We start from the raw sequence: 18,789 nt of genomic DNA on the forward strand, positions 1-18,789 counted from the left end.
CAATCTATCATGTTAACTTGGTTAATTTGACACTCTTTCCTGCTGAAATGCTCTCAGACAGTTCTGCATTTTCTGCTAATCTCCATGACATCAGAGTGGGAAGGACCCTAAAGAAAAGCAGAACTCAGTGTTATGGATTTGAGGGAAGGGAGAAGAGCAGATCTCAGTAGTTCATGGAATCATAGAACATCCTGACTTGAAAGAGACCCACAAGGATCATCAAAGTTCAAGTCCTTTGATGACAGCCCCAAGAGTCACACCTTTTGCCCAAGAAAATAATCCAAAATTTTCTTGAACCTCTGTCAGGCTTGGTGCTGTGAGCACTGCCCTGGGGACCCTGTTCCAGTGCCCAGCTACCCTCTGGGTGAAGAAACTTTTCCTGATTTCCAACCTCAACCTCCTCTGGCACAACTTCATGCCATTCCTCATGTCCTCTCACTGATCACCAGAGAGAAGAGTATTCATTATAATTATTATGCTATAATATGATATAAATAATGTCTACAATGCAACATATTATTATATTAATTCATTCGTATTTCTTGTAATTCACCTAATTTTTGAAAACAGCTGTAGTGAAATACTGCTCCTCCCATGGTGTGAGTAAATCACAGCAAATTTCAACTAAACATGCCTTGAGGGAAGATGGTTCTCTGAAGTCTTGCTGTGGAAGAGCTGGATAATGCACTGAAAAGTGAATGAGAAGCAGCAAGGAGAGAGAGGGTGTGTCATCGACATATTTTATGAAAAATCCTTTTGTTATGATTTTTTCTCCTGAGAAGCTGAGAGGCCTCAGAAACAAAATGTAAACAATAATTATCTGCTGCTGTGGAATGCAACAGGGGCATCTGTGATTGGTCTCATGTGGTTGTTTTTAATTAAGGGCCAATCACAGTCCAGCTGTCTCAGACTCTCTCATCAGTCACAAGATTTTATTATCATTCCATTCTTTCCTTTCCTTTGCTAGCCTTCTGATGTCTCCTTTCTCTTTTCTTTTAGTATAGTTTTATCATTTTCTTTTACTATAATATATATCATAAAATAATAAATCAGCCTTCTGAAACATGGAGTCAAGATTCTCATCTCTTCCCACGTCGAGGTTGCCTGCAAATTCAACAAGTGTGCATCTCCTGGAGAGAAAGGATTCTGCTCAAAGGTCTGAAGCCTTTCTCTGGGCAGCTCCTTGCTGAGCAGAAACAGGCAACTGAAGCAATGCTGTCGAGTCTCTTGCAGCCCCCAGCAGTGACTTCAGGGTTTCCCAGCACTTGAGAACTGATCTGGAGGCTGTGTTAGTGCAGAGCTGCTAGGGAGTGAGGGAAAACACTGCCTGCCCAAACTGCTATTCCTGAACGTGCACCAGGCTGAGCTTGGCATGTGTCATCAGAGCTCCTGCATCCTCCTGAGCTGCAATTCCTCATAGTTTGTGTAAGAGAGGGTGCTAACCCAGCCTGGACTGTGCAGGGATAGATCTGGAGAGGAGAAAATAGAGAGGTGCCATCAGAATGAGTGACCCTGCTGTGGTACAGCAGGCACGGGTCAGGGTGTAGCTGCTGATCAAGGAGGAATGTCATGTCCAATGCAGCAAGGGCTGCGTGTCCTGGTTTCCCCCTGAACTGGAAATGTTTCTGTCATCCTATAGCCCCTGTCAACATATTGTGACTGTGCAGAAGTGAAAGGAAATGTGTGGTTAGGCTTTACCTTCATAAGTCTCAGTTGTTGATTTATATGTTGATTATATAGACTTATATGAGCTAAACATTGAAGGACAGAAAGGTATGTAAGGAGGAAAAGCCTTTTTTATTTAGGCTGCTTGAGCTTGGATATCTTCATTGTTAAACACTTGCAAAGACAGCTGAGGAGCCAAAGGGAATTATTTTGTCTATTAATAACTAGCTGCTGAACATTGTTACTTTTGTTCAGCTAATTGAACTAATTGATACTATATTGTCTCTTTCATTAATAAACATTACCAGAGTTTATGCAAAATTAGCACTTGTGAGTATTACCTGTTTAAATGGACTCCCAAGTATAGATGAGTAGTAATTTGCTTTTGTAAGTTTAAGTAGTAAAATTGGAGTGTTTACAGCCACTGATTTCTGGCAAAAAATTAATGCCACCTTGCATCAATATATCTACAGCAAAATCCAATATATAGGCATGTCCATTTGGTATATTAACACATAAATGGTTTTACAGTGACATTGAAAACTTCTGACAAAACCCAGGGTTGTAACACCCAGATCTGAACTTAGACTGGGTGTCTTTGAGGCAAAATTTGCAGGACCTTTATTTCTAAGGTTTCTATTGTGAACATGCACAAAGCTCTACCAGTAACTGAGCTGAAAGAAATCCACTTTTTAATTATAAAATTATACAATTTTATAATTATATTTAATTATAATTTAATTATTAAATTATAAACATTTAATTATTTAATTATTAAAAAGCCAGATTTTCATTACTGAGCTATAAGCAGAAAAATGAATGGAGCCAGGGATAAATACTGAAGCAGTGATACTGGAGACACATGTCCCTGTAAGAAATCCCTCTCTGCACTGGATGTAAGTGCAGAAGCTGTGTAATGCCCTGGTTTTATATTACCTGCAATAATGGAGTAAACCAAATTTGTCATAACCAGCAGGTGCCTTGTACCCAGCAATTTCACATCAGTTTGCTCACAATTTACCTTGTCAGAAGCACAGGTCTGCTGATGCATCCCCACTCTCCTGCTGGAGGGTCAGACTAAAGGATCCAGGGACCACTGCGTGTTTTCAGGGCAGTTTCTGTCCCTGCTGGTGGTGGTGTTGGCAAGGAAAGCAGAAAAAGTACTTGGAGCACAGCAGAATTACTCCTTGGTTGGCATTAATTAGTTGGCTGGGGGTCCATTTATAGAGCTGGATTGAGGGGCAGTGCCAAGGAAATCTGTGTGCCTTCTGGGGTGTATTTTTAGCCTGTAAATTAGTGGGTTTGTTTACATAGTTGATATACAAAGTTCTGAGGTAAGCATCCTCTGGGACAGATGAGTGCAATTTGAAGCATGTAGACACAGTAGAAAGGTTGCAGGACTTTGTGTTTGGAAAACAAAACCAAACACCCAAATCGACCCACACAGATTTCAGATGCAAGTCATAATTCTAGGTATTTTGTTTAAAAGTATCTAATGTTTTCCCCTGCATTTAAGACAGTGGATGCATAAAAAAGTTAAAAAGAGACAAAACTAAGCTTATCCTGTTGAAGCCTTGCTCCTGAGACCTCAGTACCTGTGTTCAGGGGTGTAGGTTTGGTTTTGTTTTGCTTTGTTTTATTGTGAGATTCTAGAGGCTTCTGAAAACACAAACACAATACATCTTGTGGAAACTGTTCTGCTTCTTGTAATGTTCCTAAGTGTGGAAGATATACTGCAGGAGGCTGTCGTGTGAGCCACCTGTGGCAGGCTGCCATAGATGGCAGAATGAAGCATTGATTTACCATTTCTCTCCTGCCAGAAAATAACAGTCCCTGTTGTGACCTCAGGCTCCTGTTGCACTGCAGTTGTGGACTTTTATGCTCTCACCTTCCTGCTTGTTCTTGCTCTTTCTGTCTGCAGTCAGCTCCTGGTACCAGCTGATATTCCCACAGACCCTTAACTCCTGTTTCTAACATCCCCATGTCTGCATGGGGAGTGCTGGAGCACGTGCAGAATATCCTCCCTGCTCTGGATCAAGTCCACCTCCAGCAGGCAGGAGCAGTGTTTGCAGGATAAATCATGCTCACCCCTGGAAACCTGTCCAGGGAAGGCTGTTTGTGAGCAGCAGGGCTGGCACAGAGTGGTGATGGGCAAGGGGAGCAGGGTCAGCACAGCTGGCAGATCCCTGCCATCCAAACTCCACCAGGCTTTCAGCTTTCACTCAGAGTTTCTCAGTGGATCATTTAAATTCACTTTGGTTTTCTTAGCAAAAAAAAAAAAAAAAAAATAGAAATTCAGAGCAAGCCAGAACAGCTGACACTATTCTTTCATGCTGCTAGATGGTCTGGCCAGACCCAACTTGCATTCTGTCATCTCACTACATACTCAGCTTTCTCTCACCCTTGAAATATCTTCAAACTGGGGAGTAGCACCTGAGTTCCCACTTCAGGGAGTGGGCAGTGGCTAGTTTTGAAGCAAAACAGGTGAGAGGTGCTGCATGGTCTATTAGGATGAAACCAGCCAAGAAGGAAAAGTCAGTAAAAAAAGTGGGAAGAGGTATACAGGCTTTCAGAAAGATCTCCAGATAATTGGAGTATGTTTTGTATTATTTAAGATATCACCTTAGAACAGCCCATTAAACAAGAATTATTATTTCTTTTTAATATACCACAAAGGCAAAACTTGTGTGGAAAACTTGTCCATACATATTTAGAATAAAGAACTTCTGTCTTAGTGCCAAATGAAATAATTTAGAGATTTAATTTTTTCTTTACTGTGAAGATATATGTCCTGCATACACCTGTTAGTGGCAAATTTTGGCAGCTGTTGTCTAATAAGTAAATTTATCTGCTGCTATTGTACTTTGAGACTTATTAATTTAGAAAAATGTTGAAAGGTGTAAGGGATGCTGCTTTCCTCTGAGACACAAATACACATGGCTAAAATGAAGACAAGTTGATGTGAAATGCCTCTGTTATCCAAATGCCACATTTTAGGTTATTATACTTCTACAAATATTGTTGTGGCAGAACAGCTGTAAGAAAGATGATACAGGGAGAATGCTAAACAAGAGAAATGATGCCTCTATCCTGCAGTTGCTATGCATTGGGAAGAGGGATGTCTGTGGCAGGGGAGCACCCAGGAGCTGGAGGCAGGAGCTGAGGAAAGGCTGCCCTGAGAGAAGCTGAAGTTACTGCTGAGCCTTTGTGAGGACTTTGAAGGTGGAATAAATTTATATTGTAGGTAGAGGTGAAATCTGCATTCCACAGGGTTCAGCTGTGAAACTCGTGCTAAGATCAGTCACAACAAAAAGGGGGGGGGGGAGTTGGTTCTTCCTCAACTTGAATCTCCCAGCAGTGGCCTGGCAGGATTTTAAAATAGAAATAAAGGAATTAAAGGCAGACTTGCAAGGATCAAGGAAGCTCTCTGCTTTGCAAATAGTACCTGCTGGTGGAGCAGGAGCAGGAACCAAGAGAGGGAAAGAGCAGAGCAACCTTGTTAACATCAATAAGAAAAAAATGGCTTCTGAACACAAACCCTGAGGACCAAAGGTCCATCCCCTTGGCCAGATGATGTATTGAAATAAAATAATGGCTCTGCCAGCAGATGCTACAAGTAAGTAACATTTCCATGCCAGCAATCTATGTAAAGAGCAATCATTCAAACGCAGTAGAAGAGTGAAAATTAAATAGCTGGAGATGGAGTAGTCAGAGAGCACCAAGGATGCAGAACAGCTAAAGATAATTAAATTACATAGAAATAAATTAGTTACCATAATGGTCAGATTAGGAAATAAAACACAGAAGCATAATCTTGCCAAGCATTTGAGTAGAGCAGCAGAACTGGAACATAACTGAACTGACAAATGAGAGAGAGAGTTATAGCTCTTGCCTAAATTTACAAACAGCTATGAGCATTCAAATTTTGCTGTCACATCTGAATGCAATCGAAACTCATCCTGCTTGGACCTTGTTAAAATCCTAAATTTAGTTATTTTCTATAAGGCTTCAAGGCAATCTTAGTTGATGCCTTTGACTGATTTGTCAGACCTGATAGGTTTTTTTTTTTGAGTCCACTTTGCATCTCGCGCAAATTTACGCTCAAAAGAAGATAGTATTGGAAATATGAGAGATAAACCCTTGCTTATTACAACACCTGTGAGCCAGTTCGGTGTCACTTGCATGGCTTTGGTAATAACAAACTCCACCTTTTTGTGGAATTGGAGGGATCCCTTTTTCCAGGCACAGGTGAGAGTGGGACTGTCTCACCATTTTTGGGCAGAGAATAATCTATAGCCACCCCAGGATTTGCTCAGCCTGTAGCCCTGCTCCAGAGCATCCCATGGGAGTGGGTGGCTCTGGGAGCTGCTCCCATGGTGTGATCCACAGCGGATCATTGTTATCTCCAGCTTTTCATGGGTGGCAGTGCTGAATTGCTCAGCAGATAAACGTGGAGCAGGCTGAATTAGCAGGGTGGTGAGGGGATAAACACCGTCCTGAGACCATGTTTTACTGGGGTACCCTGCACCCCTCCGTCATCAGCAGCCCAGGCTGGGATGTGCCAGGTGGGACAGGAGCCTGCTGAGGTTTCCATGTGTCACTGCTGAGTTATAGTTGTGCTCCTCACATGGACATGAACATCTAAGGAATCATAGAGTAGGTTCTTTTTCTTTTTTTAATTTGATTTGAGAACTATGTTGACCTTTCAGTATGGTTCCATTAGCATTCCTGCTCCTACTGTTTGAAGCTCCTTTCGAGCTGCTCTGTGTGCAGATCAGTCTGTCTTTCATGGTGACTTTGAGCTGACTGGAAACAAATCTCTCTTTTCTTATTTTTTTTTTTTTATTTTTAATAGTAAGACTCCATGAGCTACATTTTGACCTTGCAGGGGAGAAAATATGAAGCAGTAGTGGCAACTGATGTATGGGAAAAATCTGGATGTTAATATATACAGCAATCCCAATGAGGCTAGAGCAACACAAAGAGATTGATGTTTTTTCTCAGGTCACAGATTTGCCTCTGGCGGTATTAGCACGAATGCCATTTAGTCATCAGTGTGATTTTGTTTACAAAGGCAGATGTATTCCCACCTTCTTTATTATATTTTGAGCATTTTTTTTTCCCTCAGCTTAGAGCTTGAGGGCTGATAATTTTACCGTGAAGCTGCTGGTACTTGTTCATTTTTCAAGGGTGATCAAGAAATGAAGAACCTTTGATTCTCGTGGTAACTAAGTAGGATGGCCCACAATGGAAGAAGTAAAGGAATGATTAGCTTGGTCTTTCTGGACTTTGATACTCAACCTCACAGAAACACTGCACAATCATTCATGATTTTCTGTCTGCTTTCCATTTTTCTTATTGTCATGAATCAAGTGAGAATGCCCTGCATTCATAATGAAAGTCAATTTAATGGTTAGGGATAATGGGGATGCTCAATGTTATGAGGGAACAGTATTTTTGAGAATACTTTAAATAATATATTTAAGCAAACAGTTGGGCAGTCAGCACCTCCCACAGGTATGAAATTATCTCTAGCTTCTGAGAGGGGAGAAAGTTTAATAATTTCACTTCTTTCATGATTTTTATTTATTGAAGTAGTTAACATTTGTCTTCTCATGGAAATTGCTGACTTTTTTAAGGCTCTGGCTTTTAAAAAAATGACAGAAAGAGCAAAACCAACCAAGGCTCCAAAGTATGTTCAGCAGACAGAGAAAAAAAAGATGTGAAAGTCAGTCTTTTAAATCACTTTTCAATAAATGCAAAATAAAGGCCAATTTTACTGTGCTAGGACATAAATGCCAGTTGAAGCAAGCCAAGACATCAGCTGTAATGACATTTCCACTGCAGCTGGCCCATCATCACAAATGGCTTTAGTGAGTTGTGTTTCCAGCTTTGGAGCTCTCAATCCACCCAAGGTGATGCTGCCTGTGAACATGTTAAGGAAACAGAATTGATGTTCCAGCGATCACCCTCCAGAAAGGCTTCTTGTGATCCATCTTTGCAAGGACTTGGTCCTTCCTAGGCAGCTTTTGGATCCTCTTCACCTTTGGGAGTGTGCACACCACTTCCAGGTTAATTTTGCAGCCTCTGTGATGCCTTTTTCTCTCCCAGCCTCAGAATCCTCAGGTAACAGAAGCCTGGATGCCCCTTGCAGCCTCTCCAAGTGGCAGGAGCAGGATGCACCCTGGCAGATGGGCTGTAGTGAGTGAGTCAGAGCTGTTGCATAAGCTGCAAGGGGGTAAACTTGGCTTACCAGGCACATTCCCAAATCAGAAGTCTTCTCCCCCCCCCACCCCAAAAACCCCAGGCAGGAAAGATCCAAAGATTGCCCTCATCTTGGGTTGGTTTTGGTATTTTGGGATGAACAGAGTTTGCAGTTCCAGGAGGATCCATAATCTCCAGAGCTGTGGATGCAATTAAAAGGAAAGATGTGTTTGTGTGTGTGGGTGGGTGTGTAATATTCTCAGGCTTGTGGCCTGGAGAGGAAACAGTAAATAGCACATGAAACTCCATGAAACGGTGAGCGTTGGCAGCTTTGTTCCTCCAGGATTATGCACCAGCCTATAGAAGTAAAACTGTGTTACCTAATAGGATAGACAGGATCTTGGCAAGGGTGAGACTGGCTGGTACTACGCATGGGCAGAGCATGGTGATCCTCACATTTGGTAGGATTCAAGCTTTTTTTGCTAGAAGTTATGTGATGAGACATTTTGAGCTGGGAATTCTCTTCGTTATTTGCAGAGATTGTAAAAAATGGAAGCTTTTTTCCAAAACCAGTAAGGAGCAAATATTACTTTTCTTCAATTGCACAAATTCTGCCCTCTTACCCCTCCCAAAAATAGTAGATATATTGGAGTTGAATATATAAATCTGTTCTACTCAGGAACAAGCTACACCAATAAATCAGTACTTTCTTGCTACGTGTGCAATATATAAATGGCACATTCACAGATGTCAGATAAGTTTCCCTAACTAAGGAAACTGCTCAACACACTTCAGATCTTCATAGCAACGCCTAAAGTACCACCCTAATAGCATCAGTGGAGTAGGAACTGTTTAGCAGAATAGCACAGACTTTATATAGGGTCTTCCTTAGGCTGATATTTTTAGTCTTCAGACTTCACTTATTCTTGCTGAATTAGTAGAACATTTCAGAATATGTGTTTTATTTCAAATCTGCAATCTTGACAGCAGGTTTTCAGCTAGTTCTCTGTCCTATTGCAAACCTTACCTGTTTCTTTTATATAGCAAATACAGAGGGAAGATAAAGCATAGAGGATTTGGCCACACTTTCATAAATTCATGAAAAATGGCATTTCTTGCTGTGAGAAAAACAGCTAAATGATTGCTGCTTTATCTAGTAAAACAAATGTATCCTGTCCAACAGAGATGATAATTCTTACTGACCTGAATGCTTATAGATTTTACCCCTAAATATCTGATTTTCAGAAGAGCTCAGATCCTACTTCAGCATTTAAATGAAACTCTCATGGCTTCCAGCTGCTCTTTCCAAGGACTAGATGCCCAAATGAATCTATCACTCACACACACCTTGGTGCCTAAATCAGGATATTTAGGTGCTGGGCTCATTCAAAGATTAAGATCTTTGAACAAATAATGCTAAGCTGCACTTAGAGAGTTGCTGAAAAGCCTGGTGCTAACTACAAAATGGAGTGGCAGCTTTTTAATGCTGCCATTTTACAAAGTCAGTATCTACAATTAGCCCCATAAGTTCTTATTTGGGTACCCTGCTTTAAATCACATGCATATAGTTGCAGATGGAGATACCACACTCATACACACCCATTTTAGATTAACATGGCATAACAGCCAGCGTGGTTAATACCAGCTAACACTAAATAATAAGCTCTTTCCACTAAATTGCTGCAGAACTGCTGCATTGAGAGGTGGATATGAGCACTGGGAGACAGTGCACAGATTCTTTTGTGCTATTAAGTGAATGATAAAAAAATTAGTTGAAAAAAAAATGCTGGTGTGCCAGGTTTTTGGTGTAAAAACTCTCCTTTTGATGGCAAGATCTTGTGTGGTAAAGGCACAGCTGGTGCTCACATCTGGCCTAGGAAAAAAGGGCCAGTGATGAAGGGTTGCAGCAGAAATAAGGGTCTTCCAAGGGAAAAAAGTAGAATATTTAGTGTTGTGGAAAGCCCTCTTGTATGTATAACTGGGACTCTTCACTGAAGAAGGTGAGTAGAAAATGAGGGGACTTTAGGATCATACAGCAGTTCTGTGATTCTGTAAGCATCAAGGACAGGGATATAAATCTTTTATCATGGGACCCCTTGGCTCAAATGGAGAGGTTTTTATGAGACTCCATGCTCTTGTACAACTGTCTGTGAGGATATTTTGCCTAAAAGGGCCTGTTTTGGTCAGTGTTGAGGACAAGGTGTCTGACTGCATGGACTGCTGCTCCCAGCCACGTTGGCAGCTTGTGTGGTCACTCTGTGGCCCTGACTCTCAAATAATCAAGTAGGTACTTGTGAGATCTTTTCAGCTTAGCATTCCACTTCTGCTTCTGAAAAGAGCTGAGCTCCAGGTCAGCACTGAAAAAATCTGAAGTAGATGAAAGTCAGTGAGGAAGAGTGAAAAGAAAGAGAAAACAGCTATTTATAATCACCTTATAGCTTGGTTAATTTTGGGGAGCATGCCTAAAGACCTATTTGGATCTTTTGTGATGGGACATGTGCTTAGCTTGGAGTAGGAGGCAATTATACTGCGAGAAAACTCAGCAGAGCATATATGTTTGATATGATCTGCATAATAACATAAATCTAGCATCTATGTGAAGATGATTTCAGCTGTCTCATACAGAAAGGCAGCTGGATTTTGGGATGAGGCCACCCACTGCCAGGAGAAAAATGCTTGCATCTTCAATACCTTTGATTCACGGGCTTTAGGAGGTGAGAATCATACTGTCACAGCATGTGCCTGGGAAGCATGTTAAATTTCCTACGCCTTGTCCTCTCCCCATCTCTCACAGTCAGCTTCTAAATTGAACTCTCTGCAGATGAAACTTTAACTTTCTGATACCTCTACATAAATCCCATTTTCCATTTTGACAGAAATTTTACTGAAGGAAAAAAAAAGGGGTTTTTTTTCTGCCCTTGTCTCTGCAGTGCTGACAGTTTTGTGCTTGTCCTTTCTTGAAATATCTAAGTTAATTTTACAGCTATTGAGGAGCACGGTGTAAACACAGCTTTACAACCTTTAACCACAACACCCTCCTCTCTGGAATCTCCACCTCCTGTACCTATTCTTGCAAACCACCTGGAGCAATGTCTCTGCCTCATAAATCTGAGCCTTCAAGAAGGGCAGCATTGCATGCACTTCTCTAGCTGAAGTAGTCTACCTGGCTGATTTTTCTGATAATGCCTTTTTGATGTGTTGCTGGTAAATGGCTTTATTTGTAAGAGATTACAGTCATGGCAAAAAAATCCCAATAGTGACAAAAATAACTGTTCTGGGCAACGCTGGATTTTCCACTCATTTGTGGTTTACCTTTAGCCTCCAGTTAAGCTCGTTGCCAATTATTTTTTTTTTGTGCCTGCTATACACAGACCACAGAGGGTTTTTTTCTTCCTCTGTCTAAAGTCCCACACCATCAATTAGGACAGGAAGAAGGGATCCTCTGTGGTATTTGAATCCAAGCAAACCTAAAACAAGCAATGTTTTGCTAATCTTTACATGCACCTGCAGAACAACAGAGACTGCACCTGGGTGGAAAAAAGTTACCAGTAGCTTTTCATGTGCAAAGCTCTTAAATGTAGCAATTACACAAGGCAAAATGTGAGGGGGTATGGTTTATTGGTGACTGCTTTTATTGTACCTTATCATATGCAGAAAGTGAATCATCTGATACAGAAATGGCTCTTTAGGGATCAACATATGCACCTGAGCCTAGATCTGCATTTAAAAGATATGAAAGAGATCTCTTACAATGTAGCTGGATGAATAATATTGCAAATCCATGGGGTTTTGACAGGTAATTAATAAAAAAATCCATATTTAGATACTTAGGTGCTAGGTACCAAGAAAGAAGTCTGCCTTTTCTGTATAGTAACTCTGAGAGCTGCACATTTTTAACACATCTAAAAATCAGGCTGCTGATGTTGATGCCTATGTTTATCTCCAGGGTCTGTGTAGCTGGATGAGGCATAGCATAATGGTGGAAGCCCTTTTTCTGTTTTTCTGTACAGAAGGAAACAGTGGTTGTGCAGTGGCAGCAGCCAGGTCTGTGCTGGCACGTGGACCCACACTGTCACACGGATATGGCAAAATAGCTGTCAGAGCCTCTGAGAAATCCTGATCCAGCTGAAGACTGGGGGCCTAGCTGTGTCCCTGTGTGTTTAGTGCACAGCTTCAGAGTTTTCTGGCACAGAGCAGCTTGCTTTTCAAAGCAGGCTAATTAATCATGGCCACCAAGGGAGCAGGAATGGCCATTCGGGTTAATGAGAGCGTGAGAGCAGTGAAGCTGTGCACGTGTGTTGGTGGAAACTGGCCCTAGGAAGGGGTGCTGTGGATGTAAACATCCCTCACTCTGCACATTGCATAATTGTATGAGCAGAGTATTGCTTGGTGTGTCCCTTTAATTTCACATTGAGGAAAAACTGGGTTTTTTTTAAATAGTAATTTTGGAATATTGACATCACCAACACTTTATTTGTCCCTTTCAGTCGTGGTATGAGTAGTTCATAGCTGTGTCCTCTGGCTCTCGTTGTCCTGAATAACCTTTTTCTCAGGACTGTAACATTTCCTCCCCTGCACATGAGATGCTGTGTCTTGTGCCAGTGTGTGCACAGTGCCAGCGTAGCTGTGCTCATCAGTCAGCCCAGAAGTTTTGGCAGCAGAGTTTAATGACAAGCACGATGCTCACATCAGAAGGGATGGTGGCTGTCTCAGAGATATTTGCAGCTCATTTTGAAGCAGGAGCGGTGGCTTGTGTCTGCATGCATTGGAGATCCTTGAATTCCAGGTGTGAGAAGACTCCATTTGGAGAACACTTTCCTGTGCTTGCCTCCACATTTTCCTGAAATATTTTCACCCAGTTCAGGGGAGGTTTTCATTTCGAAAGTTTTGTGACATTGATCTGTGACTGCTCTGTTGTCTTCTATGCAGCCTGCCTCTGCCACCCCCAACCAAGCCAAACTGAAAGATTAGGACTTGAAAATGCCTTATGCCATGTCACTGGGCTTTATTAAGAGAATAAGGTTAGGATAAGGTTCTGCTCCACTCTTGATGACTTGTCTCCTTAAGATAGCTCCAGACTTCCAGCTGAGCTGTGTTTTCACATCTCCTTGCTCTGCGCTCTATCTCTGTCATTAAGAGCTCCATTTCTGCTGCATTTCACAATGTTTGAACAGAGGTGACATCCAAACCTCTTACTCCCATCCTTGCTGGAAGATGACAGGCAACCAGAAAGAAACACAGTTGAGAGGGAAAATATCCCAAATTACACTCCTGTTCCTAGAGCTGGAGCGTGAGAAGGAAAGGCAGAGAACGCAGCACAGTCATCTACAAATCATTTTGTCACTCAGAGATGAATAACTTAATGACAAAGTTATCCCTGCCAAGTTCTGATGGCTTCTTACCTTCACAACATCTGCACTAATTAGTAACTTCACTTGGAAGCTGCTTGTGCTGGGTATTGTTCTGCTGCCAGTCATCAGGCAGTGATACCTTGCTGCAGGAGAGAAGGAGCCTCCTGCTCTGCAGTTTGTGCAGTGATCGAGTTAAACGCGTGTCTGTGCTGCTTGGAACGCAGCTCAGGTGCACCAGTTACCAGTCCTTTGGGTGGCCACAGGATTGCCATGCCCTAATAACACTGAACTGAGTGCAAAAATGACAAATGTGACTGGAGGATGTGTCAGGAGAAGCTTTTCCAACCTGCGGTGTTGGAGTATTGCGTGAAGCTCATTAGGAGCGTTCGTTAAAAACACTCAGGCATTCATGATGGAAAAGGAAAGAAAAGAAAAGCTAAGCTTGTGGAAATGGAGAACTCTTAGTAGGAGAGTAAAAATGCTTTCCATGTTTCACACTGCAAAGCAAGACCTGAGGAGCAGCGTGAGTGGGAGAAAGAACAATTATTTAGGGAAATTATGTCTCAAACCGGCTGGAGAGCCTGCAGCTGGAGTAGTAAAGGGGGGGAAAAGAAGGTGAACTCTGATAGAAGATTGATTAATTTTATCTGGCCATTCCAAATTTTTAACAGTAATTTAACTATATTAAATTAACTATATTAAATTAAATTAATATTAAATTAACATTTACTACCTGATTTGATAATTCTGACTAATTTTTTGTTGTTGTTGTTGTTGATTTGGGTTTTTTTAACTCATCACTTCCTCTATAGTTTCTTGGGACGTTTAACACAGTAAAAAACACCAAAACCACCCCACCTCCTAAAAAGAATGTCAAAAACTCTTTTCCCCTCTAAGTATAGCTCTTAAAACCCTAAAGAAGATAACCATTCTTCATTGTTTTCTTTTTTCATTATTTAATAATTCTGCTTTAGAAAGCATTTATGCTAAAGAAAAATGTGAGAGAAAAAAATAGGATTATGGCCCTATTTTAAACATTTCTGCATTTTTTCATAAGGAATTAAGTTTGTAACACTCTTCCTCCTCCTGGTATTATAGAATTTGGACAGATAAAAGAGTGTTCCAGGGAAATTGGGCACATTCATGGAACTGCTAAATACAAATGGAGCAAGCACCCAATGAAGGAACTCCCCTGAGTAGTATTGTCATAGTCCTTTCCTTATGCATCTTTCTTTTCTGAATGTAACTAGTTTGTATATCCTTCCTAGAGTTTCTACAACCCCCTCCTTTCTGTGCATAGTAATGATAACATATCCCATGACATGTTGCTTAATTTATTAAAGGTAGAGAGTTTGTAGGAAATTCACCAGCATTTGGCAGGGGGGAGCAGGGATTTAGGAAGGAGAAAATCTGGCAAAGCAGATAAATTGAATCAGTCTGGGGAAGCAGGGGCATTCCAGCCTGGCTTTATTGTGTTCCTTGTGTGTTATTTGGGCAGCTTATGGAAACTGAGAAGTGCTTTGGAGAGCACAGTGTGTCTGAGGTAAGGTGCAGCTGAAGGTTATCAGTACATCACTGCAGACATGGTTTTGGGTGGAATAAGACAAATCTCTCTGGTTTCACACTGACTGGTAAAGACTTTGTGGCTGATGACCAGCCCAGTGCTGTCTCTGTTAATATTGACAATGTCCTGAATGATCACTTTCTTAGGATGTTTTCTTTCTTGTTGAATGTATTTTTAAATTCTAGAATATTTACTCAAGACTGAATGCTGTCAAATATTTAGATAACCAGATTATGTAAAGCAAGTTGTGTCACTGACTAATCCAGATATTCTGTGTGCAGGATTTTTCCAGCTGTTAGCTCAGACTAGGTTCGCTTTTTCTCTTTTAATTTTATCCTCTCTAAAGCCTTTTTTTTACTATTTTGTCATTTTTTTACTACTACTAGCTTACAATTCACAAATCCTCTTTAAAATAATTGAATACTGATGATCAGCTAATACATCAAAGAATGCTGATGCAAAGTTTTTTCTGTAATTTCCACTATGCCAGTGGCAAATGCAGTGAATCAACTGTTTTATCCATCTTCCTCTTTAATATCAAGCATATTGAATTTTACAGACTAACTGAAATAAAAATAAATGGCAAGGAAAACCACTTTATGTTGCTGAAAATGCGTGCTGAGTGGATTTCAGAACTTTGTGGTAGCTCATAACTTCTTGTGCAGAACAGCAAAGTATTGACATTGCAAGTGAACAATGAATTATTTCAATTGCATTCAAAAATCACAGTGGATCCAAGTTATATAAATGTAACAGTAATTCTTGTGGACTTCACAATTATGCAAAAAACCCTTGGTATTCAGGGATTGGTTTTCTTTTTTTTTTATCTCATGCAGAGGGAGCTGAGTAATTCACAGTATAATTTAAGGAGAAATTTTCTCATGAAGTATATACAATATTGTATACAACATATCTGTATAGGTTTTTACATCTGTGAAGACCAAATACAGAAAAGTAATTGAGTTTACCATATACCAGTATTGTATCAAGCATCTCATGTTCTCCATGAAATAAGTTGCCCTTTCATGTTCTAATTACATACATTTTAACTAAATTTACCTCCTGAAATATTTTCCTTAAAAATAGGTTTTCAGATGAGGTGTTTACACATCAGTTGCCTCACATGCAGGGTTTACAGCTCAATAGCTCTGAAAACAGTGAGAGTGAAATTGCATTAGTGGACTTTTTTTCTTTGTGAGTGCTTAAAGATCAGTCAGACAACTTAAGCAGGGTGTTTCTGGAGAAGCAAGAGATGTTATGCATCCATACTGTAACAAAAGAACTGCTGTTGAGGTATTTTTAATGTATTGATAAGCCATCAAGTGCTTGGACATCTGAGCATCAGTTGATAAGCAAGGCTCAGTTATTCCAGCAAAACATACCAAGACTTTCTCAATCATACCTTTTTTTTTTTCCCCTCCTTTTATACTTTAAGTATTCCAGACTGGCAGGAGATAGAAAAATGAGTGCTCAAAAATGCCCATTGAAAAACTTTGCACTGAGCAAAAAAAGGTAGCTAAAACATTTGGACTTGGAGTGCCACCAATATTCTGATTCTTACTGATAAACAAGCTCTGACCACTAATTTTCCACTCCTCAAAATGAGGGTGAACATGACATTAAAATAATAGACTTGTCTTTTCAGATGACATTTGTCTTGTTTTGTTGGCCTTCATGCTTTTTTATATTCCAGTCAGCACAATCTTCTTCCTGGTCTATTTCCTTTCACAGATTTCGAGCTTTTCTGTGGGATGGAATCCTCCAGCTGCTCCACAGAACAGCCTTTCTGGACACTGGTGAGCTAAACCCAAGTGTTACTCCTCTTTTAAGATCAATCCCAAATACTGGTCAGGCTTCCCATTTTTGTTTTGTAACACCAGCAGAATGGTTGCCTTTTTCCCAGAAGAAAGTCAAATATTTCCCTGCATGAGTTGTGCATGTGCAGAAAGCCCAGAGCTACATCCAGAACTCAAAGACCCTCTCCAAAACAAGCATGGATTTGAGTTCCTGCTTCTTCCTGCCAGTTCTGGTGTTCTTGGATAGAGTTTCGTGAAAATTCAGTATGCCCAAAACAAAATTCAGTGGCTGTACTTCAAGTCACTTAGGCTGCTTGTACTGTGAAAAGATGTTGGTGAGAGGCAGGCTGTTGTCAGAAATATTTTTTTAAATATCATCTGTTGTTGAGGTTGAGTCTTAAGTTACTAAAAACCCTTGCAGGTGGTGTAGGTGAGAGGATCAGTGAGAACACTTGTGAGCAGTGCACAGCAGTGCTCTCTTCTAGAGATCCCTATCAATACATTGAATGTTTCATTGTCTTTAAGTTGGTAATCTATTCCTTGCCTCTTGCTTGTCTACTTTCTAAAAAGACAGGAATAATATGGCTGTCCTAATAGGATATTCCTCAGCAAGAAAACTAATCTCCTGTGTAGCCAAAATCTCTCAGCAACTTGAGAGCCATACAAGGCCACTTTTGAGTAAAAACATTTTTGTCCTTGGAGGTATACAGACAGTATTGAGTGAAGTGCTTGGAAAACAAGGCAGATCTTTGTAGCAGAAAGAGTTGAGATTTGTGGAAGATTATGGCTAGAATAGAAAAAACAACCTCTTCTTTTCACCCCTTTATAATTGGTGCAACAATGTGGCAGTGGGGAAGCACAAGCAAATATACAATTTGTACCATGCAGGAGGGCTATAAATGAAAAAAGAGAGGAAGAAAGGGAGGGAGGGAGAGATGGCTGTTATTATTTTTTTTTCCTTTAACAAGCAGACAAGGAAGCCCTTTACTTCCCTTTAAAAGTAGCCCTTCTTCTACAAGCACATTGCTGGACAGCAACATAGGGAAGGGAAAAGAGGATTTTTCCTGTTATATCCCATTCTGCGTTTTTTCTTCCCAGATTAGTCCTTAGCAAAGCAACTTGCACAGACCAAAAATATGGTCACTGCAGAGCTGACCACTTACTGTGAATTGGGCAATTATCAACAGAAATATTTAATCCTAACTCTCTCCATTGAAAATGGGAATTTTGTGAGATTTAGTTTGTACCTTAAATAAGACATCTGTGTGTTTCTAGCTGCTTGCCATAAACTGACCTGTAGGACTACTAACTAAAGAAAAATCCTTTTCTTCAACTAAGAAATTAAAAAGCAATAACTGAAAATGTAAGTGCTATTGGCAGGAATGTGCTTTTTAGAGTAATGGGCTTGTGTTTGTGTGTGCATGTCCTTAGTAGCCCAAGCTGCAGTTTTCTGAAGAGCCTTGAGCACTGATACAGCTGACAGTAGTACTGATTGCTGAGGGTAAGGCCAAGTGTGGGTTTAAAGAAGTTTCTGTTGGTATTGCAAACATTTGACATTTTCTCTCCATTGACACTAGATGACATACTGTTTGCACTGTCCCAGTTTCTGAGACCCTCTCATCAAAGGAAGTGGGAATTAGTTAATTGGGCATCTTTGAACATGAGGAATAACTGATAAGAAATTTATACGACCACGTTTCCCAGGGTCTCTCTGTCCAACATTCACATGAGTTTAAAATAAATAAAGCAAGCCTATAAGATTGTAGCTCATATCTTCTGGTAGCTGGTACCTGTGTTAAAATGAGAACTGTTGAGCTCAAATTATGATGTCTCTAAGGACAAGCTAAAAGATTGCCTCATCTTATTGCTGAAAACAAGTGAGTAATGTTTTTAAAACTTTGTATTGAGAAATGCCTTTACCCCACTACAAGGCAATATCTTGGCTCCCAGTTTTGCACGTTCAGGCTGAATTTTTGTCTAGATGGCGTATTATGGCTATTATGTATAAATTACAGAGTACAGAACTGGTTTTACTTATTTCTGTAACACAGGCACTACTGGTGCACGTTGTTTTTTATGGCATGTTACCGTTTTGAATGAATTGAGATTATCTTCTCTGGAAGGTCAGCAATTTCAACGTCTTTCTCATGACAGGAGCTAGACGGTATTATCAGTTGTAATTTTCAGCTCATAAAGTAAACTGCTGCAC

Source organism: Molothrus ater, chromosome 3, assembly GCF_012460135.2.
Source record: "Molothrus ater isolate BHLD 08-10-18 breed brown headed cowbird chromosome 3, BPBGC_Mater_1.1, whole genome shotgun sequence".
Taxonomy (NCBI): domain Eukaryota; kingdom Metazoa; phylum Chordata; class Aves; order Passeriformes; family Icteridae; genus Molothrus; species Molothrus ater.